Raw genomic sequence first — 27362 nt, 5'->3', positions numbered from 1 at the left:
GAGAAACAGGCATCTCTACAATAAACAAGTGGAGATTTTAAAACACCTCTCACAACATTAGACAGAACTAGACAGAAGACCAACAAGGAAAGAGAGACCTGAAACAATATGATCAATAAGTTAGACCTAACACACATATACAGAACACAGCATCCAAACTCAGTGCATTAGACATTCTTTGAACATACCCATGCATCCTTCTCAAGGACAGACCACATATCAGGGCACAATACAGCACTCAATAAATATAAACATAATCAATTTATACAAAGCATCTTCTCAGATCAGAAGGGAATCAAAATCACAATCAATGACAGAGAGAAAAAGTTAAATTCACAAATGCCTATATTAAAAAAGAAGAAAGAGCTAAAATCCAAGAATTAACTGAACAACAGAAGAAACAAGAAAAAGAAAAGCAAACCATCCTCAAAACAAGCAGGAGATAAGAAAGATTAGAATAGAATTGAAGGAAATTGAGAAAGAAAAAAAAAAAACAGTCAAAACCAAAAGCCAGTTATTTGAGATGGAGATCAGTAAAATTCACAAACCCCTACCAAGATTAACAACGAAAAAAAAATCCTAATAAATACAATTGGAAATGAAAGAGGGGAAGTTATGACTGATCCCACAGAACTCGAAAAGATCATAAGAGGATATTCTGAGAAACCGTATGCCAACAAACTAAACAACCTAGAGGAAATGAGCAAACGCCAAGAAAAGCACAACCAGCCTGCATTAACACTACAAGAAATACAAGAACTTACCAAACCAATCACATTGAAGGACACTGAAACTGTCTTTAAAAATCGCCCAACAATGGAAAAATCTAGGACCATGTCACTTCACAGGTGAATTCTACCAAACATTTTAAAAAGAATTAACACCAATCCTGTTTAAACTCTTCCAGAAAGTTGAAAAGGAGGGAAAATAACCCACCATTTTTTAGAAAGCCAACATCACTGTAATACCAAACCCAAATAAAGACACAGTAAAGAAAAGAAATTACAGACCAATCTCTCTAATGATCATTGAAGCAAAAATTCTTACCAAAATATTTAAAAATCGAATCCAGCACCATATCAAAAGTCCTATACATCACAATCAAGTGGGATTTATTCCTGGTGGGCATGCCTAGTTCAACATACGAACATCAATCGTTGTGATACACAACATTAATAAATGGAAGGAAAAAAAGACACATGATCATCTCAATCGAGGCAGAAAAGGCATTTGATTAAAACCAGTATCATTTCTTATAAAAACATTTCAAAACAGAAGAATAGAAGGATTATTCCTGAATGTGATAAAAACCACACATGAAAAACCCACACCTGACATCGTACCAACTGGGGAAAGGTTGAAAGCTTTCCCTCTAATACTGGGAACTAAACAAGGATGCCCACCAGCACCATTGTTATTCAGCATTGTAACAGAAGCTCTAGGTAGAGCAATTAGAGAAGAAAAAATAATCGAAGACGTATAAATAAGAAAAGAGGAAGTCACCTTATATTATATTTAGAAAATTCTGAAATGTGTACAACAAAGCTATTTGAGCTAATAAATGAGTTCAGCACAATGGCAGGCAGCAGGATCAACACGGAGAAATTAGTAATATTTTTGTACACTAGTATTCCACATTCTGAGGAGAAAAAAAAGGGGAAAATTTCATTTACAATAGCAACAAAAACACTCAAATACCTAGCGATCAATTTAACAAAAGACATACAGGACCTATAGGGAGAACATTACAAAACAATGCTAAAAGAAATTTTAAAAGACCGAAACAATTGGAAAGATATTCCATGTTTGTGAACTGGAAGACGAAACACCATAAAGATGTGAATCCTACCCAAACTGATTTATAGATTCACTGCAAGACCAAGCCTACAAGTAGGCTACAAGACAGCCTACTTTAGAGAAACAGAAAAGACAATTACCAAACCACTTGGAAGGGAAGTGCATGTGAATAGCCAAAAGTATTCTAAAAAAGAACAACAACACAGAAGTAATTTCACTGGCTGACCTTGAAACATATTACAAAGCTACGCTGGACAAATTCGCATGATACTGCAATAAAAAGATACAGAGGGAGCGATGTGTGGGATAGAACTGCGAGTGCAGGAATTAACCGTCACCTCTATGGTCAAGTGGTTTTTGACAAGCCCTCCAAGCCTGTGTTAATGGGGAAAAAACAAGACTCTTCAGCAAATGCTGCTGGGAGAACAGGTTATCTATAACCAAAAGAATTAAAGACATCCCCTAGCTCACTCTCTATACAAGAATCAACTCAAGGGAAGCAGATTTGGCTCAACTGATGGAGCATCCACCTACCAGATGGGAGGCCCAGGGTTCAGACCCAGGCTCACCTGACCCATGTGGTTTGCTAGCCAACACGGAGCGCTGATGCACGCAAAGAGTGCCGTGCCCCACAGGGGTGTGCCCTCCGTAGGGAAACCCCGTGCCCAAGGAGCACGACCCCACAAGGACAGCCGCCCTGTGTGAAAAAGTTCAGCCTGCGCAGGAGTGGTGCCGCGCACACGGAGAGCTGACACAGCAAGATGACACAACAAAAAGAGACACAGATTCCCGCTTCCAATGAAAAGAATGCAAGCAAACTCAGAAGAACACACAATGAATGGACACAGAGAACAGACAATGGGTGTGGGGGGAAGGGAAGGGGAGAGAAGTATATTTAAAAGCTTTCTAAAAAATTGATAAATAAATAAATGATAATAACATAAAAAAAAAAGAATCAACTCAAAATGGATACAAAGACCTAAATATAAAAGCAAGTACCAAAAAACTACTAGAAGAAAATATAGGGAAGCATCTTAAAAACCTTGTGGTAAGTGGTGGTTTCTTGGACCTTACACCCAAAGCACAAACATCAAAACAGAAATGAAATGAATTGGACCTCCTTAAAACTAAACACTTTTGCACCTCCCAGGACTTTGTCAAAAGGGGGAAAAGGCAGCCAATTCAATGGAAGAAAATACTTAGTAATCACATGTCCCAAAAGGGTTTAATATCCCAGATATAGAGAGATGTTTCAACTCAACAATAAAAATACAAATGACGCAAAAGACATGAATAGACATTTGTTGAAAGAAGAAATACAAATGTCAAAAAGCACATGAAAAAATATTCAACATCATTAATGATTAGGGAAATGCAAATCACGACGAGATATCATTTCACAGCTATCAGAAGGGCCACTATTAAAAAGTCAGAGAACTACAAGTGTTGCGGAGGATGTGGAAGGACAGGAACATTTATTCACTGTTGGTAGGAATGCAGAATGCTACGGCCACTGTGCACGACTGTTTGGCAGTTCCTAGAGAAGTGGAATATAGATTCGCCACGTGATCCTGCACCACCACTACTGGGTACATTCCCAGAAGAACTGAGAACAGTGATATCAACAGGAATCTGCACACCTACATTCATAGTGGCGTTATTCACAATTGCCAAAACCTGGAAACAGCCCAGGTGTCCATCACCCGGTGAACAGATAAACTGTGTTGTATTCACACGATGGAAGATCATGCAGTGCTAAGAAGAAATAAAGTCATCAACCACACGACAACGGGAATGCACCTGGAGGACAGGATGGTGAGTGAAGCACATCCCAGGCACCAGCCAATAGATATTCGTATTTTTTTCCCAGTTGTGGCTGTCAGGCACTTGCCCTGATTAAAAAACCGTGATGTATTGACATGACAGAACATTATATGGGCAGTAAAAAGAAATGATGTCATAAAGCATATGACACCGTGGATGAATCTACAGGGCATTATATTGAGGGAAGCGAGCCAGACACAAAAGGACAAATACCATATGAGCAAGTTACCATGAACCAAATATATTGTGTAATATATTGTATCATTGAAAAAAAGTGTATATGTATGCAATATATTTTAGAAATGTATGATTTTATCCAACAGGGTTTTCTTTTTAAAATATTCTTTATATATTCAATTATTAAATGTAAAAAATGAAGTGAAAAATAAAGTGAGGTTACACTAAAGACTTGAGCATTGGAGACTTTAAACTTTGTTACTTAAGAAAAAGATGTAACAAACAAGAGAGTGTAATCAAACGTTATTTTTCAGCATAGTAAAACCAAGGGTGGAATATGAATATAGATAAAACTGCATATATGACGGTTTTCTTTGAAATTGAACAAATGTATGTTAACACTACGAAATGTTAATATGTTAATATCACTTATGCTATCTGAAAGAAACCTGACACAAACTACAACCTACTGCATGCTTCTATTTATAGAAAATGTAAATGAGTTTATAAAGATGAAGTTAACATTTGTGGTTATGTAGGGATGGGGAAGGACTGCTAAGGGGCGTGGTTTTTTCTTAAAGTACTAAAAATGTTCTAAAAATTTTTATGGTGATGAATGCACAACATAGTGATTATACTAAAAGTCACTGATTATAAACTTTGGATAGATTGTGTGGTATGTGAATATATCTCAATAAAATTCCTAAATACATAAATATAATTGTGCTTCTATTTCCAGCATGGAAATCCGTTAGAGTTTTGAAGAATTTTCTTATTACTTTATTTTTCTTCTTATTGAAATAATGAAAATATTCTGATGCTGACTGAGGTAACGAATGCACATCAACGCGATTACACCAAATACCATGGGTTGTACACTTTGAATCAACTGTATGCTTTTCTTAAAATATCAGTAAAACACTGATTTCCTAAAAACCTATACATGGATCAAGAAAATCATTAAAAAAAAAACAAAAAAAAAACGGGACTGCCAATCCTCATCCAAAGATTTCATTGCTAAGCTTTTCTTATAAAACGTTCCTGGATTTTCCCACTGAGAGCACACTGTATTCTTCCTCGTCACACTTAGGATCTGCTGAGTGACAGGGCACTAGGAGAACAGCCTGGTCATCTGCATGGAAGTGACAGGGCCCCAGCAGCCCTGCCTGGCTCCCCTTCCAGGAGGCAACCCTGTGAAAACCACCTTCAGAAGTGCAGGGGGAAGTGCAGGGGACAAGAGAAGGGGGTGGGCTGAGAAGGTCCAGCCATCTGTCCTGAGTGAGAGCAGCGGCTCCACAGCCCTGAGCTGCTTCCCTAGAACGGGACCAACTCTTCTAAGAGGCCGAGAACAGTAAGCACAGAGGCGTCCTCTGCAGCCAGGCTCTTTTAAGGGCAGCTGGGTGACTGCTCTTGGCAGACAAAGCAGGGCGACAATGGTGTCCCCAAGGCACCCAGGTCACCCCCATGGCAAGGAGAGGCTCCTGGGGCTCCTGGAAATGCTCAGCACACCCCTGGGCTCCCTCAGCAGCCTCGGGCACATGGCCTGACCAGCAGGCGCCCTTTCCCAGGCTGTGCAGAGGGTCCTAGCAGGCACCCAAATGCAGTGGCCCACTGGCCAGCTGCCCTTCTCAGGCCCTAGCAAGCTATCACCTTAGCAAGAGCTATCGAACCATTTCCACCCGGCATTACTCCAGGAAATCACACTTCTAAGAAAACCTGTCACCACTAACACAAGGAAAGAGTGTCCTGGGACCAAGGGGAGCTCTGAGGGAAACCAAGGCTGAGGCTGTCCTGGGCCGTCTGTGGGGGGGAAAGGATGGCGGGAAGCGGGAGAGGGACCCTGAAGGGGAGCAGGGACCTTGGGGGAGGAAGGAAACTTGGGGTATAGAAGAGACAGTAGGGGAGGAAGTGGGGGCCACGGGGGGACAGAAGAAACTGTGGGGAAAGGAAGAGTGGGCAACGGTGTGATCATAGGGGGGACTGGAGGGAGGAGAAGAGACTTTGGAGGGGCAGGGACGGAGGGGGAGGAGGAGGGACCATGGGGGGTACTGTGGGGGGTGATGATGGGGGGAGAGACAAGTGGGGAAGTGACTTTGGGGGAGCAGGAGGAACCATGGGGACCGAGGAGGGACCCTGTGCGGGAGGGAGATTAGGGCAGGGAAAGGGACATGCTGAGGCTGGAAGGGCAGTGGGGGTCAGGAGGGACGAGCGGGGGGGGGGCATTAGGAAGGTTGGGGAGGGCAGGGGCCTTGCAGGGGGAGGGACCGAGGGAGCAGGAGAGACTGTGTGGGAGGAGGGGGGGGCGGGAGAAACCTGTGGGGGGGACGGCCAGAGCACAGGAGGGACCTAGAGGGGCAGGAGGGACTGTGAGGGGGCAGTAGGGACCATGAGGGGCAGGAGGGACCAAAGGGGGCAGGAGGGACCATGAGGGGAAGAACGCACCATGGTGGGGAAGACGGGCCGCCCTTCCCGTGAACCCCGGGACCCCTACTACGACACGGCCCCGCAGCCCAGGCCTGCCAGGTGGGCCGAGACACCGACTAAATCTGCCCAGCCCCGACTGCACCCTGTGACCCCACGAACTGCACCCCGAGCCCCCCCCACTGCACCCTGCGACACCTCCGACTGCACCCTGAGACACCCCCCCCATGCACCGCCGCTCCCGCCCCGCGCTGCCCTGAAGCAGCGCCCCCCCCCCCGCCAGGCCCCGCCCAGGCCCCACCAGGCCCTGAGGGCGCGCAGGACCAGGGCCGCACACGACTTCCCGGGACCCCCGCCCCCGACGTGGCAGGGGGGAGGTGGGGAAGAGGGGGGCTCCTCGCCCCCTTCTCCGCGCCCCAGGTGGTGCCCGCCCGCCTGCCACGCCCCGACGCCAAATCCATCCCAAACTTACCGCTACCCGAGGTGGGACATGGGCGGGGTCCCTGGGAGCGGGGCCGAGCGCTCCCGCAGCCCCCACGCCCGCCGACCACATGCCCTCCCGCCCTCGGGATCCTGGGCGGCACCCCCGGAACACCCAGCAGGGACTCGTGCGCCCCACACGCCGCCAGCTCTTCAAGGCGCCCCCGGCCCGGAACGGGGCGGGGCTTGAGGGGCGGAGCGTCTGCGTCGGCGCCAGCGCTTGAGCCAATGAGCTTCCGTCCCGCTCCGGGATGCCACGCCCCTACGGGGGCCTGTCCTACCCTTGACGGACAGCCACAGGCACCCAATCACCTACTACCCGGCTTGATCCCCGGACACCTGTGCAAAAACCAAACACCTATACCAATAATGACCAATAGAAGGAGGAAATCAAGAAATAAACCGTCATTTATAATAATAATATAAAAACATCACATACTTAGGAATAAATTTAAATAAAGATGTAAATGACAAACACAGAAAACTACACAACACTTTAATCAAAGAAGACGTAAATAAATGGAAAAAATAGTCCCTGTCCATCAATACGAAGAATAAACGTCATTACGGTGTCTATACTGCCCGAAATAATCTACAGGTTGAATGCAATCCTAATAAAAATCAACACAGCATTTTTTACTGATTTGGAAATACTCCCTATGAGATGTATTTGGAAGGGCAAGGGACCCTGAACAGTCACAGACATATTGAAAAAGGAAAATGAAATCAAGGAAGAGCACTACCTGACGTTAAAACATATTACAAACCTACAGTGGTCAAAACTGCATTGTATTGTCACAAAGACAGACGTACTAACCAATGGAACTGGACTGAGAGTCGGGATATAGATCCTGACGTATAGAGTCACCTGATGTTCGACAGGGCACCAAGCCCAATCAACTGGGAGAGTATGGCCTCGGCAACAAATGGTCCTTGGAGAACTGCATATCCATACGCAAAGGAATGAGAGATGAACACCTGATATAAAAATCAACATGAGGTGCATCAAAGATCCAAATATAAAAGCCAAGACCATAAAGACCTTGGAAGATAACCTAAGGAAGAATCTACAGGACCTTGTGATAGGAAATGGCTTCATGAACTTCACACTCAAAGCAGGAACAGAAAAAGAAAAAATAGATGAAAGGGACCTCCTCAAAATTAAAACCTTTTGTACCTCAAAGAAGTTTCTCAAGAAAGTGACATGGCAGCCTCCCTAATGCAAGGAAATATTTGGTAACCATATACCTGAGGGAGCCTAATATCCAGCATATGGAAAGGAATCCTTTTTCTCAAAATAAAGAGACAAACAACCCATTTAAAAAATGGGCAAGAGATTTGAACAGACATTTCTCCAAAGAAGAAATACAAATGGCTAAGAAGCACATGAAAAGATCCTCAACATCAATAATTAGAAGGGAAATGCAAATCAAATCTATAATGATGTACCATCTTACACCCATTACACTGGCTACTATTAAAAACGAAAGGATTTCAAGTGTTGGAGAGGATGTGGAGGAAGAGGAACCCTCATTCCCTGCTGGTGGGAATGTAGAATGGCCAGGCATTGTGGAGGACAGATTGGCACTTCCTCCAAAAACTAACTATAGGTCTGCCACATGACCCAGAAATTTCACTTCTGAGTATATACCCACAACTGAAAACAAGGATGCGAACAGAACTATGCACACCAATATGCATACTGGCATTATTCACTATTGCCAAACGGAATCACCCCAAATGCCCTTCGACAGATGAAGGGATACACAAAATGTGGTATACACATACAATGGAATGCTACTCAGCTGTAAGAAGGAATACAGTGTGAACACACGGGTAACAAGGATGAATATTGAGAACCTTCTGTTGAGTGAGCAAGTCACGAGTTTGCGGACAAACATTACGTGAACTCTCAGATATGAGGTAAGCAAATCGAGCCGACTCAGAGAGCTACAGTCTGGAAGACAGGCTTACAGGAAAGAGAAGGTTGTGAGTAAATACCCACACAGGCAAAATCTATGATAACGTGGAAATGAGTGTTTGCGCAGGGAAGGGATATGGTAGGGGTATAAGATTACCACTGGGTTGAGCAGTGCAAGCGTCACAGGTTCTAGGGTGGGAAGGATGGATCAGATGTCCATGGAACTCAGGGGAATGTTGGGGGAAGGAGCAGATGAACACTGTGGATTCACAGGTATGTGGTTGAAACTACAGTGTTGAGTAAACACTCTGGCAATACGACAAGGAAGGATTACTAGTTTAAGGGGCTGAATAGGAGGCATCTGGCATAGAATGCAACTGGAGCAGGCTTCTAGGGAGTGTGTGAGTACTCATCATGTCACAGTGTGTTATATTGCTGAGTGGAGAGCCATACAATGAGTGGGAAGGGGTTGTACCCACTTCCTGGGGAGGCCTGATGTTCTCAAACAGAGGGGAGGGTGTCTCTCGAGAGCATGGGTGACAGACACCTAATGGGGGAGGACAGACTAGCGTGTCAAGCCCTCAGCATTGTTGCAAGTTAGAGACGAATCTTGTCCTTCAAGTAGTGAAGCTTCGTTGTCACTGTGGTCTCCGAGGGGAGGGGAACAGGGGAATAGGATAGATGGAAGAGGGAAACTGGAGGGGGGAAATGGAAGTATTCTCCATGATCGTGAAATTAAGGATACAGGTCATGTTAAATTTCACTAAAAACTTATAAACCTGTACGGTCTGAAATATAAACCAAAATGTAAACTACTGACCATGGTTGGTAGCCATGTTTCAATACTTATACATCAGTATAGCAAATGTAATGTCCACATGTAAAAAGATCATTGGTGGGGAAGGGGTAAAGGGAGGATGTTGGGGTATATGGGAGTCCCTTATGTTCTGTATGTGACTTTAATGCGACCTAAAACTTCTTTGAAGACATAAAGAAGAAAATAAAGAGGTAAGACCCTGAGGTAAAAATGGAAGAGATGGCCTTGACACTGTACAGTCAAGACAACACCTATTACAGTGATGAAAGGAAAAACGTCAAAAAAAAATTTTGTAGTATTTTTCCTCTTTCAATACCCCAATTTTTTTAAGTTTTCTTACTTTTTTCTAAACTTATATGTATTTGCATTGTAATTCTTAAACCAATCAGTATTATTTCATTTTCCTCTTAACAAAATCTGGCAATATATTAGGCTTAATTTTTTAAGAAGTTTTGGATAGCAGAGGGGGTCAGCTATGGCAGGGGAGGAGCACTGGTGTGGGTGTCATTGATGGGGATGTATGGGAGGGAGCTCGCCTTGGCAAGCGTATGACTTAGACATGTTTGGATATACGTTGGGTATTGTCCTAGTGGGGAGAGTTTCACACTACAACTGAAGGAGGGCTGGGTTCCCATCTGCGGAACTCTGCCACATTCCCCATGGAACAGCAACAATCCCCCAAGTGCAAGGGCAATGACCAGCTAAGAAGGATGGTCCAAGGATGTGCCCTTGATACTGAGGACTATGCTTATGACCCTGTTGCGCTTCAAGTGTCAGCTGGCCTAGTGTTGCAGGCTGCCTAAGAGTTACCTCTGAAATACCTCCACGTTGCTCCAATATGGCCACTCTCTAAATAAACAGTATATAAATGCATTACATTCCCCCAAGCATAGGACATGACTCTCAGGGATGAGGCTCCCTGGCACCCAGGGATTACAACCAAGCACCAGCTGGTGATTCAACTGGAAAAAGACCTTGAATTAAAGGGGAATTGGTAAAAACAAATGAGTTTATATGGCTAAGAGACTTCAAAATGAGTCAGGAGGTCATCAGAGGGATTGTGCTTATGCACTTCTCAGCAGGATCTCATAGACAGCCAAAGATGACACAACACAACCCCAGGTAGTGGTGCTCCCAGGGGCTATGGGGACACCCTCATCCTATGGTCATGGCAGATACATGCAGGGTTCAGTCCCTTAACAATGGGCCCTAATTAGTAGTTTGTCCTCCTGTGATGGAGTTAGACTGGGATATGACTTTCTACAATGCCTCTTCTGTCCCTTTTTATTGAACTTCTTTTGGGTGCTGGGTTTGCTGTATGCCCAGGAGACTTCAATCTCTGGGCTGTCCAGGTTCCACCTGAGCCCTAAGTCTCAGTGGTGTTGCTGCACCACCTACACTCCACTTCATTGGACTTACCCAGGTCAGCTGATTGGGAGATGAGGATGGACAACAACCACACCAGGGAACCAAGACAGTCTATGGCTGTGGGCACGAGAGTAACATCCACCAGCCATGTGGGAAAGAAGCCCCTTCTCAATCGATAGAAGGAGTGAGCATCGCCATCCCAGGGTCCTAGGGATAGACAAAGAAAATATGGACTAGAGTGGACTTAATGGTATTCTACAACAGAATTATTTTTACTCTAGCAATAGGAGCAATTGTATCATTGATGTGGACACAGTGGCCTCTGGAGTTGCTAAACGCAGGGAAAGGGAAAAGGAGGTGTGATGCGGAGGCATTTTCAGGACTTGGAGATGTGCTGATTGATATTGCAGGGACAGATGCAGGACATGACATATCCTACCAGAATCCACTGGATGGACTGAAGAGAGTTTAAACTACACTGTAAGGAATAGCCCATACTGTGTAACGGTGCTTCAAAATGTATTCATCAAATGCAATGCACGTACCACACTAACGAAAGAAGTTCTTGATGTGGGATAAGTGTGGGGTGTGGGGTGGGGCATCGGGACCTCCTACCGCTTTTAATGTCACATTTTGTGTGATCTACGTATCTTTTGAAAGTAAATAAAAATATATATCTAGGCAAATTATGTCCAGATTGTATTAGTTTTGAAAGGATTGAAAGAAGTCAGTTAACTAAACAAAAAAGATTACCTATTAAAAAATCAATGATGGCGGAGGACTTGGCCCAGTGGTTAGGGCGTCTGTCTACCAGGTGGGAGGTCCGCGATTCAAACCCTGGGCCTCCTTGACTCGTGTGGAGGTGGCCCACGGGCAATGCTGACACGCGCAAGGACTGCCATGCCATTCAGGGGTGTCCCCGCATTGGGGAGCCCCACACGCAAGGAGTGCGCCCCGTAAGGAGAGCCGCCCAGCGCGAAAGAAAGTGCAGCCTGCCCAGGAATGGCGCAGCACACATGGAGAGCTGACACAACAAGATGACGCAATAAAAAGAAACACAGATTCCCAGCCGCTGAGAACAACAGAAGCAGACAAAAAGACGCAGCAAATACGTACAGAGAACAGGCAACGGGGGTGGGGAAGAAGGGGAGAGAAATTAATAAATAAATAAATCTTTAAAAAAAATAAAAACAAAAACAATGATAGAATTAAGGAAAATAAATTCTGAAAAGTCATGCAACTAAGAAGAGGGTTACTTGTAATATATAATGTTAAAAAATTCCAAACCTATACAGTCAAATTCTCTGTATGTAGAGAAATTATGCATTAAATCTTAAGAATAAATACTTTCCTAGGGAGAAATAAAGTAGAAAAGCCTCTTCCTAACAACCATGCCCTAAAAGAAACCTTCAAAAATTTGTCCGGGAGAAAGAAAAAGATATAGATCCGAAAATCTCATCTTCTGAATGAAAGTTACAGCATTATTGTTGGAGTAATGAGGTTTAAATAAAATATTTTCTTTTTCTAATCAAAAAAAGTTAACGTGGTCACTCAGACTATGACCATCTGAAGCTAAAGGAACTTCAGCGAGACAAGGCCAGCACCACGGACAGTTCTCCAAGGCTGTGCCTCAAATGCAAAGAAGCCTAAGGCTTAGAGGGAGAACTGCTTGCCGATCCTGGTTCCACCTCTTCCTAGCTGAAGGTCACTACCATGGGCAGGAAATTTAATTTATATCACCATCAGATAGAAATAAAATATGCTCTAGGTTGTTCTCAGTGCATACATACCAAATGATTAGTAAGAGCTGAATCACAGTTGTACAAATCAAAGACGTTAAAATGGTTTTTATTCACTTTCACTTCTAATGAATGACCTTTCTCTACATAATACTGTAATATATTAATGAAATTGCTAGATTCTTCTCAAGGAGTTACTAAACATCTCAGCAGTTAAGTAACCTTATGAAAGAAACGAGAATACAATAAATAGACACTTTATCGGGGAGAGAATGAGGACTTATTGTTGACACTGTAGGTTCAGACAAGGGTTCTTAAATGTGTTATGGTGTCTCATTTTCATAACTCTTCGGTATTACCCACAGAGTAGCAGGGAGTAAGTCCATGCCGTGTTCCTGAATGGCCTGAAATGAATGGCATCTTGTATGTCAGCCTAGAGTGGTGTCAAAACTCAGACTCCTGGCTTTTCCACGAGTAGTCACTTCTCAGGGTTTTCTTGATTTCAGAACATGTGAGTGAAGGACAGATGGAACAGAGAGTGAAAAAGCACACCTCAGCTCTAGAAGAGAACGTATGGACTTCCATGACCAGGAGATGGAGATATAGATGTCCAGAGGCCCCTTTCTGCTGAAGGTCTGGCCATGGTGGGGATTCTCTGCAAAGACCCTCAACCCAGTGTCTATTGAAGGAAATTATAAACCAACTTCTATATCTGTGTGATACCTTAGGCAATGCAGGGGCATATTAGTGAAAAGCATCTAACTTTATACTGAAGGATTTTAAGAGGAATGAAGTCTATGTCATTAACATTTAATATCCTGTCTCTGAAGCCAAAGTATTTTTCTTCTCATCCCGCTATTCATTCTTTTTTTTTTTTTTTTTTAAAGATTTATTATTTTATTTAATTCACCCACCCCCCCGGTTGTCTGTTCTTGGTGTCTCTCACTGCAGCTGACCTAGAGGGAAACAGATGCCTTCCTCCCTGTCAACTGTCACAAGGGAAGAGGGAGGGTGAGTTGGAGAGCTTCTCTTCAGTGAATTTGCCCAGGAGGGCTTACTTTACATCTTGGCTCCGTCCAGACTAAACGCACTCAAAGTGGAAGTTGAAAGAACTATTTCACTGATGAGTGCCAACTGCTGGCCGGACTGGAAACTGTGATCCAAAACTTCAAAAGTGAAGACTAATATACTGCCAATAAATAGGAAAATGAAATAGTTACGACAGGTTTAATGATTAGAAATAGAATACATAATAATTAAGAAAAACTAAAAGTAAAAATAAATTGGTATATTAAAAAATGAAAAATATCATAAAAAAATGTTTTGACATTTTGCTTTTCATCACTGGAATAGGTGTTGCCCTGTATGTACAGTGATCTCTGGTCAATTTTGATAACACAAACTAGGCAATTTTTGAGACTTAGAAAAAGTTGAACCAAAAATCAAAGAAGAGCTGTGATAAAAAAACGCTAAGTAACAGAAAGAAATTTGTCATCGGCATAAATTCACAGACATATTCAGATGCCAAGACATCACCAAAAAATTACAAGCCATACTAGGAAACAGGAGGAGATGGGCGAGTCAAAGGAACAAACCAAATATGCTGAGGAAATACAGGATTTGAGGCAACGAATCAATAATAATCACAGAAATCTCCTAAATCAATTCAAGGAGTTAAAGGAAAATATGACTGAAGAATTAAGGATATTAAGAAAACACTGGGTGAGTTTAAAGAACTATCTGACAGCAAGCAAAGAAAAGTAACAGAGCTTATGAGAATTAAAGACATGATGGATGAGATTAAAAACAGATTAGAGGAAGTGGATTTGGCTTAACTGACAGAGCGTCCGCCTACCACATGTGAGGTCCAGGGTCCAAACCCAGGGCATCCTGCCCCTTTGGTGAGCTGACCCATGTGTAGTGATGATGCGCACAAGGAATGCAGTGCCACACAGTGGTGTCCCCCACGTAGGGGGGCCCCACTTTAAGGAGTATGCCCTGTAAGGAGAGCTGCCCCATGCAAAAAAATGTACAGCCTGCCCCAGAAGAGAGCCGCACACACACACAGAGCTAACACAGCAAGATGATGCAACAAAAAGAAACACAGACTCCTGGTGTCGCTGACAAGAACGCAAGCGGACACCGAAGAACACACAGTGAATGGACACAGAGAGCAGACAACTGGGGAGTGGGGAGAAAGGGAGAGAAATAAATGAAAATTGTTAAAAAAAAATAAAAATGAAACACCTTAGAAAACTTCCCCCAGCGTGAGACATGACTCCAGGGATGAGCGTCCCTGGCACCGAGGGATTACTACCAAGCACCAACTGGCAATGCAACTGGAGAAAGACTGTGATCAAAGGGGGAAAAGTTAAAGAAAAATGAGTTTATGTGGCTGAACACTTCAAAGTGAATCAAAGGTCATTCTAGAGGTTATGCTAATGCAAATTTCAGCAGGATTTCACTGACTGCCAAAGTAAACACTACCTCAAGTAGCAGGGCTACTGCTGGCTCTGGAGACATGCAGACACTAAAGTCGGGGCAGAGAGCTGAGGAACTTGTTGCCTTGACAATGGGCCGTACTTTAGAACTTATGCTCCCCAGTGTGAAAGAGTTGGACTAGGTTGTGGTTTCCCTACACATGGCTTTTCTGACCCTTCTATTTGAACCTATAATTAGTACAGCATATGTCTAAGACACTTCAATCTTTCTGCTGCCTCTGTATCAGCTGGGTCCTGAATCTCATCAGAGTTGCAACACCTACTCTCTAGTTCATTGGACTCACCTAGGACAACAAAGAAGGAGATGATGATGGACAACAACCATCCCAAGGAACTGAGAGTCTACAACTAACTGCAAGCAAGAGAGTCCCATCCATCTGCCCTACGGAATCAAAGACCCCTCTCAATTAGATGTGGAGTGGGCATCACCATCCCAGAATACTCAGGATTGAGGAGTGAACTATGCACTAAAATAGATCTACCGGTAATCGACTATAGACTTACTGTGATTCTAGCAATGTAAGAACTTATATGACTGATGTGGAGGCAGGGGTCACAGGAGGTTCTGAGGGCAGGGAGAGGGAAAATCAGGTGTAATACCGGGGTAATTTTGGGACTTGGGAATTGCCTGAATGACATTGCAGTGATAGATACAGACCACGCAAATGATGGATATTGCTAATATGGGAAAATGTGGGAGGTGTAGGGATTGGGGTATGTGAGAAACCCCTATAATTTTATGTAACATTCACGTAATCAAAGTAACTTTTTAAAAAGTAAAATGAATAAATAAATAAATAACAATAAAAAAATCTGCACAGTCTGATGAATATGATGCAACTAATACCTGGGTAAGGTGCTCTGGTGTTTCCAGTCTTGACAAGCTCCCAGAACTTAGCTGAATACTTGAATCAATGCTGGGACCAAATTAGCACTAAACTTGAATGAAGCTACAACAACAACAATCTCCTCATGATGAAATTTCACCTCCCATTTCAGATTGCTCTCACTGAGCTTTATTCCCAATTTTTGATAAACTACTGGGCAGAAGTGAACTCCCTTGATCCCACCCATCCTCAGGTAGAGGAAAATATTGTGGACAAAAGAGCAATTGTGATGGTTTCCAAAGCTCAACCAGAGTATTGATAGTTATGTCCACTCATGGAATCGCTGAATCAGTGGTTGCATGAAATGCACTAATTAGTTTCCTTAATAGGGAACCTGGAGAATACGTGTACTGTAAGAAGGGTAAGATGCTGGCAGAGTAGGGAGTTCCCTTCAGGGCAGTTAAGAATCATCCAGAGCTACCTGGCGATTCAACCTGTTTGTGGGACCCAGGAGGCCTGAAGAGCATTCTACAAGATCCTTGGAAGAACGGGAGGAGGAGACTGCATATCTGCACTGAAGATTCATGAGGAAAGCACTACATGCTGCGGAGCCTGGTGCCCAGTCCCCACTGGCAGGGCAAGATGCCTTCGGAACTAGTTCCTGGATGGAGTTGGAAGCTTCATGTCCCATAAACAGGGGAGGAAGAAATGACTGGGTGCCTACTTCAGTCACTGATGAGTAAATTTGGCTGGATGAAGTACAGCTGAAGATTTGATCTGTACAACTCAGAAAGAGACTGGCAGCCTTCATTTAAACAATGCCTCCAGCGTAAGAGGAAGCAGGGCTACTTTAAATTCACAGTGAAGGTAGGGACAGGCTTCTTCCCACGCAGGTGCGACTGCTGACCTAGGCTGGGCTCAAGCCACGACTCCAACATGGAGGAAGCTGGGGACTTGTACCAGACTCTCCAGGCCACTAGAGTCACTTTCAGCCAACAGAGACAAGGAGAGGGCTCTACTGTAAGGCCACATGTCCATTCCCAATGCATTCTGGTGAAGTGTGTGCTTGGAACTGTTCAACATCAGTCCTGCAGGACTGATCCCTGCCCTCCCAATCACCTTAAGGTCAACAAGGAGTTTCACCAGTTAAGTACTGAGAGGGGTGGAGAGTTTGGGGTGGCCTTGACTGCCTCAGGGTAAGCTTTCCAGGGGAAAGGTTACATTAACACTCTTCACTTGCTGGGCTGCTCTAACAAATACCACTGCCTCACTGCCTTAAACAACAGGAATTTATGGTCTTGCAGGGTGGGAGGCTAGATGTCCAAAATCGGCATGTCAGCAGGATCACGTTTACGGTCAGCAGCATTCTGGTGGCAGGTTGCCAGCAACGCACAACTGCATCCCTGCCTCCACCACCTGGCCATCTCTTCTCTGTCTCCCACTCCTGAGTGGGTCCCAATTTCCTCTACTTACAAGCACTCCAGTCGTACTGAGTTGAGGTCCACCCTTATGCAGACTGGCTTCACTGTCGTGAATGGGATCTTTGAAGGTCATGTTCATAAATGAGTTCACAGCCATAGTGTAGGAGATCAGGACCTGACATGTCATTGTGGAGGCCACGATGCAACCCATAATAAAGACTGAGGCACTCTGGGGTGCCCCCCCATGCAAGCAGGGGAGCTCCTCTGGCCCAGCTTTCTATCTAGTGGGTACTCAGCAGGCGCGACTGGGAGCTGCCCAAGTGCTGAGGGCCCTCTGCCCCAGTGGAGGCCTGTTCAGGGCCCAGGTCACCCCATGGCACCTTGTCCCGAACTGAGGTTACATAAAATTCTGTAATAATATGTATGTAAAATACCAACGAAAACAAAGCCTGAAGGAAAATGTACTTGCAGTGATCACTTGGGATGAGTGAATGGATAAGTTCCTTTTTTATTTTCTAATATTAAAATTAAAATAAATATAACGGGTTTTATTATATTTTAGAGTATTTTTTATAACTGTTTTAGGTTATAATTTACTAAAGTGAAAAAATGTATGTTTTTTTAAATCAAACAATCTTTTATTTTAAATTTAAAGGCAAAAGTAAAGGTTGCTAGTGGCTTTACCAAAAAAAATGGCAGGAAGCAGATGTGTCTCAACTGATACAGCGTCCCTCTACTTATGGAGGGTTCAGGGTTCAATCAGCAGGGCCTCCTGACCCGTGGGGTAAGCTGGCCGACACGCAGTGCCGCCGCGCACAAGGAGTGCTGCGCCACGCACGGGGGCCCCATGTAGGGCTGCCCCATACAGAAGGAGTGCGCCCCACAAGGAGAGCCGCCCCACGTGAATAAAGTGCATCCCGCCAAGGATTGGCACCACACACACAGCTGATGCAGCAAGATGGCGCAACAAAAAAAGAGACGCAGTATCCCAGTGCTGCTGCCTAAGAACACACGGGGAACAGACAGGGACAGCAGACAATGGGGCGGGGGAAGGAGGAAGGGAGAGAAAGAAATAAAATAAATCTTTTTAAAAAAAGTTATTAGAGAGAAAAAAGGAAAAGCACCAGGAAGCTGCCATTTCTTGATATGCAGCTGTCGGTACTGGACAGTGTTGAGGGTAGGGGTCATAATGAATCATTAAAATATATAATATCATGAAATCATTATGTCAACCTCTTTCCTTCACAACTCCGACTCATCACATGTCCCAAGTGTGGTATCACCTCTGCCATCCCAGAGTCCTAGACCCTCCCCTCTCTTCTCCATCAGTGTCAATCTTCGGGGGAAATTTATACCAAGGCTACTCAGCCAAGCAATACGTAAACACACGGTATGCCAAACCAGAGACCTGAAAGTGAAAGGTCAGAAAAAGATACTCCATCCAAATAGTAACCAAAAAAGAGCAGGGGTAGCTATGCTACTATTGGAGAAAACAGACTATAAATGCAAAAAAGTACGAAGAGATACACACGGCCATTAAATATTAACAAAAGGGACAATCAACCAACAAGATGTCACAGGCATAAATATCTACGCACCTAACCGAGGTCCCCGAAATACATGAAAGAAACTCTGGGAAAACTGAAGGGAGAAACAGACATCTCTACAATAATCATTGGTGACTTCAAAATACCTCTCACATCATTAGATGGAACTAGATGGAAGACCAACGAGGAAAGAGGGAACTGAAACAATACGATCAATGAGTTAGACCTAACAGACATAGACAGAAGGCAGCATTCAAATTCACTGGGATATACATTCTTTATGCGTGCCCAAGGATCCTTCTCCAGGATAGACCACATGGTAGGGCATAATACAGCTCTCAATAAATATAAAAAGATTGAAATTATATAAAGCATCTTCTCAGATCATAGGGGTATGAAATAAAATCAATAACAGACAGGAAAAAGGTAACTTGGCAAATGTGTGGAGGTTAAACAACACACTCTAAGATAATTACTGGGTGAAAGAAGAAATTGCAAGTGAAATCAGACAAATGAAAATGAGACCACAATTTATCAAAACTAATGGGATGCAGCAAAGGCAGTCTTGAGAGGCAAAGTTATAGACCTAAAAGCCTGTATTAATAAAGAGAACAGAGCGGAACTCAAAGAATTAAGTGAACAAAATGAGAAATTAGAAAAAGAACAGCAAACCAATCCTCAAAGAAAAGAGAAGAAATAATAAAGATTAGAGAAGAAATAAATGAAATTGAGAAGAAAAAGAAAGAGAAAATCAAAACCAAAAGCAGATTCTTTGAGAAGATTAGTAAAATTCACAAACTCCTAGCAAGATTAACAAAGAAAAAAAAAAAAAAAAAACCTACTAAATACAATTTGAAATGAAAAGGGGCAACCCAAGAACTAGAAAGGATCCTAAGAAGACATTCCCAGAAACTGTATACCAATAAACTAATCAACCTAGATGAAAGGCGCACATTTCTAGAAATGCACAACCTAACCTACATTGACACTACAAGATACATAAGAACTTAACAAACCAATTACAATTAAAGACACTGAATCTGTCTTAAAAAATCTCCCAACAGAGAAAACTCCAGGACCATCTGCCTTCCCAGGTGAATTCTCCTAAACATTTCAAAAAGAATTAACACCAATCCTGCTTAAAATCTTCCAAATATTGAAGAGGAAGAAAAATAACCCAACACATTTTAGGAAGCCAACATCACCGTAATAACAAAGCAAACAAAGACACTGGAAGGAAAAGAAAATTACAGACCAATCTCTATAATTAAGATTGATGCAAAAATTCTCAACAAAATATTTATAAATCGAATCCAGCAGCACATCAAAAGACTTATCTATCAAAACCAAATGGGATTTATTCCTGGTAGGCAAACCTGGTTCAACACAAGAAAATCAATCAATGTAATACACCACATTAACAAAGTGAACGGAGTGAAACCAAATGATCATCTCAATCACCGCAGAAAAAGCATTTGACAAAATCCAACACTGTTTCTTATAAAAACATTTCAAAACAGATGAGTAGAAGCGAAATTCCTGAATATGGTAACAGGCACATAAGAAAAAACCCACAGCTAACATCGTACCCAGGGGGAATGGCTGAAAGCTTTTTCTCTGAGACCGGGAACAAGACAAGGATGTCCACTAGCACCATTGTTCTTTGACATTGCAATAGAAGCTCTAGGTAGAGCAACTAGAGAAAAAAATAAAGGCATCCAAATAAGAAAAGAGGAAGGAAAACTCTGTTTTCGGAAGGCATGATCTTATATTTAGGAAATTCTGAAATGTCTACACCGAAGCTACTTGAGCTAATAACTGAGTTCAGCAAAGTGACAGGCAGCTCGATCGACACGGAGAAATCAGTAATGTTTAGGTACACTAGTGCTGCACAACCTGAGGAGGAAATCAGGGGAAAATTTCATGTACAAGAGCAACAAAAAGACTCCAACATCTAGCAATCAATTTAACAAAAGCAGCACAGGACCTATAAGGAGAAAATTACAAAACAATGCCAAAAGAAATTTAAAAAGACCGAAACAATTGGAAAGACATTCCGTGTTCATGGACTGGAAGACTAAATATCATAAAGAGGTGAATCGTACCCAGATTGATTGATATATTCACTGCCATACCAATGAGAATTCCAACAGTCTACTTTACAGAAATAGGAAAGACAATTGCCAAATCATTTGGAAGGGAAAGTGCACACGAGGCGCCAAAAGTATTCTGAAAAAGAAGACCAACGTAGGAAAAATTTCACTGACCTTGAAACATATTACAAAGCTACAGTGGACAAATCAGCATGACACTGCCATAAAAAGAGATACACCAATCAGTGCAATAAGATTGAGAGTACAGAAATATACTCTCACCTCTATGGTCAAGCAGTTTTTGACAAGCCTACCAAGTCTGTGTGAATGGGAAAAAACAGACTCTTCAACAAATTCCTATAGAACAGGTTATAAATAACCAAAAGAATTAAAAAAGACCCCTATCTCACTCTCTATACAAGAATCAACTCAAAATGGATCAAACACCTAAATGTCAAAGCAAGTACCGGAGAACCAGGAAGATGGCAGAGGAGTAAGGGGCTCCTACAGTCCGCTCCTGCTGCAGGGCAGTTAGCAAACACCCAGAGCTCTCTGAGCCAGCTGAAGCATTGTTTGGGGGCTCCAGTAGGCCAGAAGAGCTTCCTGCAACATCCTTGGGGGAGTGGAAGGAGGAGATGCCCGTCTGCAGAGAAGACTCGTAAGTAGAGGCTCCACACCCTGGGGGCCGGTGCCATCCTCCACTGGAGGTACAAGCCGCCTCAGGAGCAGCTCCGAGGCTGGAATCAAAGCTCCACTTCCCAAAACTGGTGAGAGGCGGCAGACTTGGCCCAGTGGTTAGGGCGTCCGTCTACCACATGGGAGGTCCACAGTTCAAACCCTGGGCCTCCTTGACCCGTGTGGAGCTGGCCGATGTGCAGTGCTGATGTGCGCAAGGAGTGCCGTGCCACGCAGGACACCCACGCGCAGGGTGTGTGCCCCGTAAGGAGAGCGGCCCAGCGCAAAACAAAGTGCAGAGTGCCCAGTAGTGGTGTGGCACACACGGAGAGCTGACATGACAAGATGATGCAACAAAAAGAGACACAGATTCCCGGGGTGGGGGAGGAAGGGGAGAGAAATAAATAAATAAATAAGTAAATACAATTTTTTAAAAAATGGGTGAGGAAGAGATGGATGGGCACCAACTTCAGCTACTGATGAGGAAATTCAGCGGGCTACAGTATAATCCTGAGAAGTCTGAGCCTGTCCAAGTCAGAAAGAGGCCGGGAGCTGCCATCTTAACTCCACACCTGTCACGAGGGGAAGCGGGGTGGACTGAGGATCCCAGTGCTGGCGGGGACCGGCTTCTTCCCACCAAGATCACATTGCAGCTCCAGCCTAGGCCCCAGTGCCACCGCCAGCCAGCAGGGAGGAAGCTGCGGGGACCTGAGCCAGCCTCTCTGGGAAATTACCGGCCAAGCCAGGGAGGCCCGTGATCATCCTACTCTGGCGGCACGAGCCGCCCCAGGAGCTGCTCTGTGACAGGAATTGGAAGATCCACTTCCCAGAAACAGGAGGAGAAGACAGTTGGCTGCCCATTTCACCTACTGATTGGGAGACTTGGCTGGCTAAGAGATAACTCTGGGAACAGGAAGGGTGAGAACGAGCCAAGCCGAAAGTCAGAAACAGGCCAGCAGACGCCATTCTGACTCCACCCCCAGCCTGAGGGGAAGCCGGGCTGACTGAAACTCTCAGGGTCAGCAGGAACCAGTTTCTTTCCCGCAGATCAGCCTGCAGCCTGCCTAAGTTTCAGCCCTGCCTCTGGCAGGGAGGACACTGAGGAGCCCTGCACCAGCCTGTACAGGTAACTGCAGGGAACTCTGGCTGGCACAGACTGAAAATCAGAAGTCTACCAGCGCCACTGTGGTCATCTTAGGACCCGCACTGCATAGATTGCTGCCCACACCTGCAGCTCCATCCCTGCCCCAGGCAGGGGAGAAAGGGATGTGAGGCTCCATCAGTCTCTCTGGGCAACTACAGTCTAGGCCTGCACGTGGATTATTCCAGTCACAGGGGCTGTGACTCTGTCCCTACCCCTGGCAAAGGAGAAAGTTGGAAGAAGCTTCACTGGTCCCGGCGCAATGAAGGGGGCTTGAAACTCCACAGCTCACAGCAACAACTACATGCTTGGCTCCTACTGCACAATCAGCAAGGGAGGAAGGATAGGAAGCCCTAAACTAAAGAGAAAGATTGCACCCAGAATAAATACTCTAGGAAGCCAGATGCAAAGACACCAACAAAAAATTACAATCCACACCAAGAAACAGGAAGCTACGGCCCAGTTAAAAGAACAAGATAAGCCTTCAGATGACATAAAGGAGTTGAGACAACTAATTATACATGTTCAAACAAATCCCCTTAATAAATTCAATGAGATGGCTAAAGAGATTAAGGATATTAAGACGACATTGGAGGAGCACAAAGAAGACTTTGAAAGCAGACATAGAAAAATAGCAGATCTTATGGGAATGAAGAAGGTGCAACTCATGAAATTAAAAAAAACATTGGAATCATATAATAGCAGGTTTGAGGAGGCAGAAGAAAGGATTGGTGAGCTTGAAGAAATGGCCTCTGAAAGTGAACTTACAAAAGAAGAGTTGAAGAAAAGAATGGAAAAAAATTGTAAAAGGTCTCAGGGAACTAAATGACAGCAAAAGGCATGCAAACATATGTGTCATGGGTGTCCCAGAAGGAGAAGAGAAGGGAAAAGGGGCAGAAGGACTATTTAAAGAAATAATGGTAGAAAAGTTCCCAACCCTATTGAAGAAAATAGGTATCGCTGTCCAGGAAGTACAACATACTCCCATCCGAGAAAATCCGAATAGACCGACTCCGACACATACTCATCAGAACGTCAAAGGCCAAAGACAGAGAATTCTGAGAGCAGCAAGAGAAAACCAATGCATAACATATAAGGGATATTCAGTAAGGTTAAGTACGGATTTCTCACCAGAAACCATGGAGGCAAGAAGACAGTGGTCCGATATATTAAAGATATTACAAGAGAAAAACTTCCAGCCAAGAATCTTATATCCAGCAAGACTGCCTTTCAAAAATGAGGGTGAAATTAGAATATTCACAGATAAACAGAAACTGAGTGAATGTCTAAGCAAGAGACTAGAATTTCAGGAGATACTAAAGGGTGTGCAAAAGAAAGACAGGAGAGAGAGGCCTGGAAGAGAGTCTAGAAATGAAGATTATATCAAAAAGAGTAACCAAGAGTGTCAAAAAAGTGGGGAAAATAATACGACAGATAAAACTCAAATAGGAATAAACTGAACCAATGATGGAAAGCACTTGTATTCAGAAAACTGCACCTCAGTGTTAAAACAAATTAAAAAAGGCCTAAATAACTGGAAGCACACTCCATGCTCATGGATTAGAAGGCTAAATATCATTAAGATACCAGTTCTACTCAAATTGATATACAGAGTTAATGCAATCCTGATAAAAATTCCACCAGCATTAAAGAAAAAATTGAAAACACAATCATTAAATTTATTTGGAAGGGAAAGGAGTCTTGAATAGCCAGAAACACCATAAAAAGGAAAAGCAAACCCTCATCTCCAGACTTTAAATCATAATACCTACCTATAGTGGTAAAAACAGCGTGGTACTGGCCTAAAGACAGACACAATAGACCAATGGAACCAAATTTCTGGTTCACAAACAGACCCTCACAGGTATGGTCAAGTGATTGTTGACTAGCCTGTCAAACTCACACAGCTTGGGCAGAACAATCCATTCAACAAACGGTGCTGAAAGAATTGGACATCCATAGCTGAAAGAAGGAAAAGAGGACACCTATCTCACACCTTATCCAAAAATTAACTCAAAATGGATCAAAAAACTAAAAATGAAAACAAGAACCGTAAAACTTCTAGAAGAAATTATTGGAAAATATCTTCAAGACCGAGTGGTAGGGGGTGGATTCTTGAAGGAGAAAAGAGGGGAACTGAGTGGGCTACTGATGTTTAATGTATGTAGAAGTTTTAGTTAGCTGTGCTGTAAAATTGGGGAAATGTATAGAGTGGATGGTAACACACAGTGAGTAACAGCTACTTTATAAATGGGGATGTGACTGAAAATCGTAGTCTAGTTATGTAAATGCCAATTGACGGAATGCTTGGGAATGATCTAGGAACTGGATAGCACGGTAAACCAAGAGGTGGGTGAGAATTGTGGTTGATGGCACAGATGCACGAGTGTCCTTTGTGAGCTACAACAAATGTATATTACCAGGGCAGGTGTTGGGAATGTGGAGAAGCATGGGAATAATACAGTTGGAGGGACCTATGGACTGTGGTTAGTAGTCATAATATACTATTCTTGCATCTATGCAAAAGATGTACTGTGTTGATACTGAGGCAGTATGGAAAAGTGAGCCAAATGTATGCTATGGACATGACAATAATCAGATTTCTGCACATGTGCATAATTGTTTGATAAGTTTACAACTTTTGTCATAAAAATATACATATTTAAAAAATAATAGGGCGGTTTGGCCAAAAAACACACCAAATGTAAGATAAGAACTGTGATTAGTGGTAAGATTTTGACAGTGTTCTTTCATAGTTTGCAGCAAACGTCCCATGACAATACAAGGTTTTGGTGGAGGGTTGATGTATGGGACCCCTGCATGACGTTATGCATGTTTGCTTTGTAAGTTCGCAACTTTTGCTATAGACTTTTTTATGTATGTTCATATATAAATGATATAAAGATAATAATTGTATTGGTTAGAGGAAAAATACTTTGTTTAGTAGTAATATTTTGACAATGTTCTTTAATCATTAGTTTAAAAGGTTTAAAAACAATACAAGTTACTGGTGGTAGAGTGAGATGTTACATGTTTTTTAAGTTCACAACTATTATACATTTATTGTTTCTGTAAAAAAAAAAAAAGGACCATAAAACTACTAGTAGAAAATGTAGAGAAATGTCTTAAAGACCTTGTAGTATGTGGTGGTTTCTTGGACCTTACTCCCAAAGCACAAACGACAAAAGAAAAATTAAATAAATGGGACTTTCTGAAAATTAAACACTTTTGCACCTCCCAGGACTTTATCAAACGGGGGAAAAGGCAGCCAATTCAATGGGAGAAAACACTTAGACACCACATGTCCAATTAGGGATTAATGTACAAGATATAGAGAGAGATGTAACAACTCAACAATAAAAAGACAAACGACCCAATAGAAAAATGGGCAAAAGACATGAATAGACATTTGTCCAAAGAAGAAATACAAATGGCAAAAAACACATGAAAAAATATTCAACATCATTAATGATTAGAGAAACGCAAATCAAAATGAGATGTGATTTCACAGCTATCAGAATAGCCACTATGAAAAAGTCAGAGAAGTGCAAGTGTTGGAGAGGATGAGGAAAGACAGGAACACTTATTCACTGTTGGTGGGAATGCAGAAGGCCACAGCCACGGTGGAGGACTGTCGGGCAGTTCCTAAAGAAGCTGAATATAGACTTGCCACGGGACCCTGCAACAGCACTACTGGGCATATTCCCAGGAGAACTGAGAGCACTGACATGTCAGACACCTGCACACCTACCTTCAGAGTGCCGTTATCCCAACTGCCAGAAGCCGGAAACAGCCCGGGTGTCCATCAGCCGGTGACTGGATAAACACACTGTGCTGTATTCACACGGAGGAACATCGTGCCGGGGTGTGAAGAAGTCAAGTCGTGAATCCGATGACAACATGGATGAACTGGAGGACGGGATGCTGAGTGAAGCAAGCCAGACACAACGGGACAAATACAGGAGGCTTGCACTACTCTCACCTAATTGCACTGTGTAACATAACGTATGATTCCATCTACGTAAGATGTCACTATAAATCAACGTATAGAGGGAAAAAAAGTATTTGTGCAAAAATACCTAGAAATGGGATCTGCGGACAGCAGGGGAAGCACAGAGAGATCAAGAGGTGATGTATTTTACTAGTTGTTTTTTTCATTTATTATTATTATTGAACTAACGAAAATGCTCTAATGATGACTGAGGGGATCAACTCATGACTTTGTGATTGTGCCAAATACCACCGATTGTGCACTGTGGATGAACTGTATGCTTCTTTAAAACAAAGGCAAACAGCACTTAAAAATGGGAGAAATACGAGAATACACATTTACCAAAGGAGAAACGTATGATCCTTTTCATCACTAGGGAAATACATGCTAAAATCTGCTATAGATAATAAAATGGCTAAAATCAAGAGACGTAATACCAACCGTTAAAGAAAATGTGGAAAAACTGGAATCCTCACACATTTCCGGTGAGAATGCAAAACGGTGCTGCCACTTTGGGAAACATTTTGTCAGTTTCTTAAAAATGTGAACTTACCGTAATTCATCCCGACTCCACTCCAAAAAGTCTTTCCTAAACAAACGAAACTGTATCCGTGCAATGATT

At 43.2% G+C, this 27362-nt stretch overlaps 1 long non-coding RNA gene across 1 annotated transcript in view; it reads right to left on the bottom strand.

Moving 5' to 3' along the window:
* Window positions 1-26604, bottom strand: part of LOC139440113 (uncharacterized) — a 47476-nt gene extending 20872 nt beyond the window's left edge. The window contains exon 1 of the long non-coding RNA XR_011650167.1: window positions 26501-26604. This is a non-coding gene — a long non-coding RNA (uncharacterized lncRNA). The remainder of the gene's footprint in view (window positions 1-26500) is intronic.
* Between the last annotated feature and the right edge of the window lie 758 nt (window positions 26605-27362).

The sequence above is a fragment of the Dasypus novemcinctus genome, chromosome 12, assembly GCF_030445035.2.
Source record: "Dasypus novemcinctus isolate mDasNov1 chromosome 12, mDasNov1.1.hap2, whole genome shotgun sequence".
Lineage (NCBI taxonomy): Eukaryota > Metazoa > Chordata > Mammalia > Cingulata > Dasypodidae > Dasypus > Dasypus novemcinctus.
This window is presented reverse-complemented; position numbering and strand designations above follow the sequence as displayed.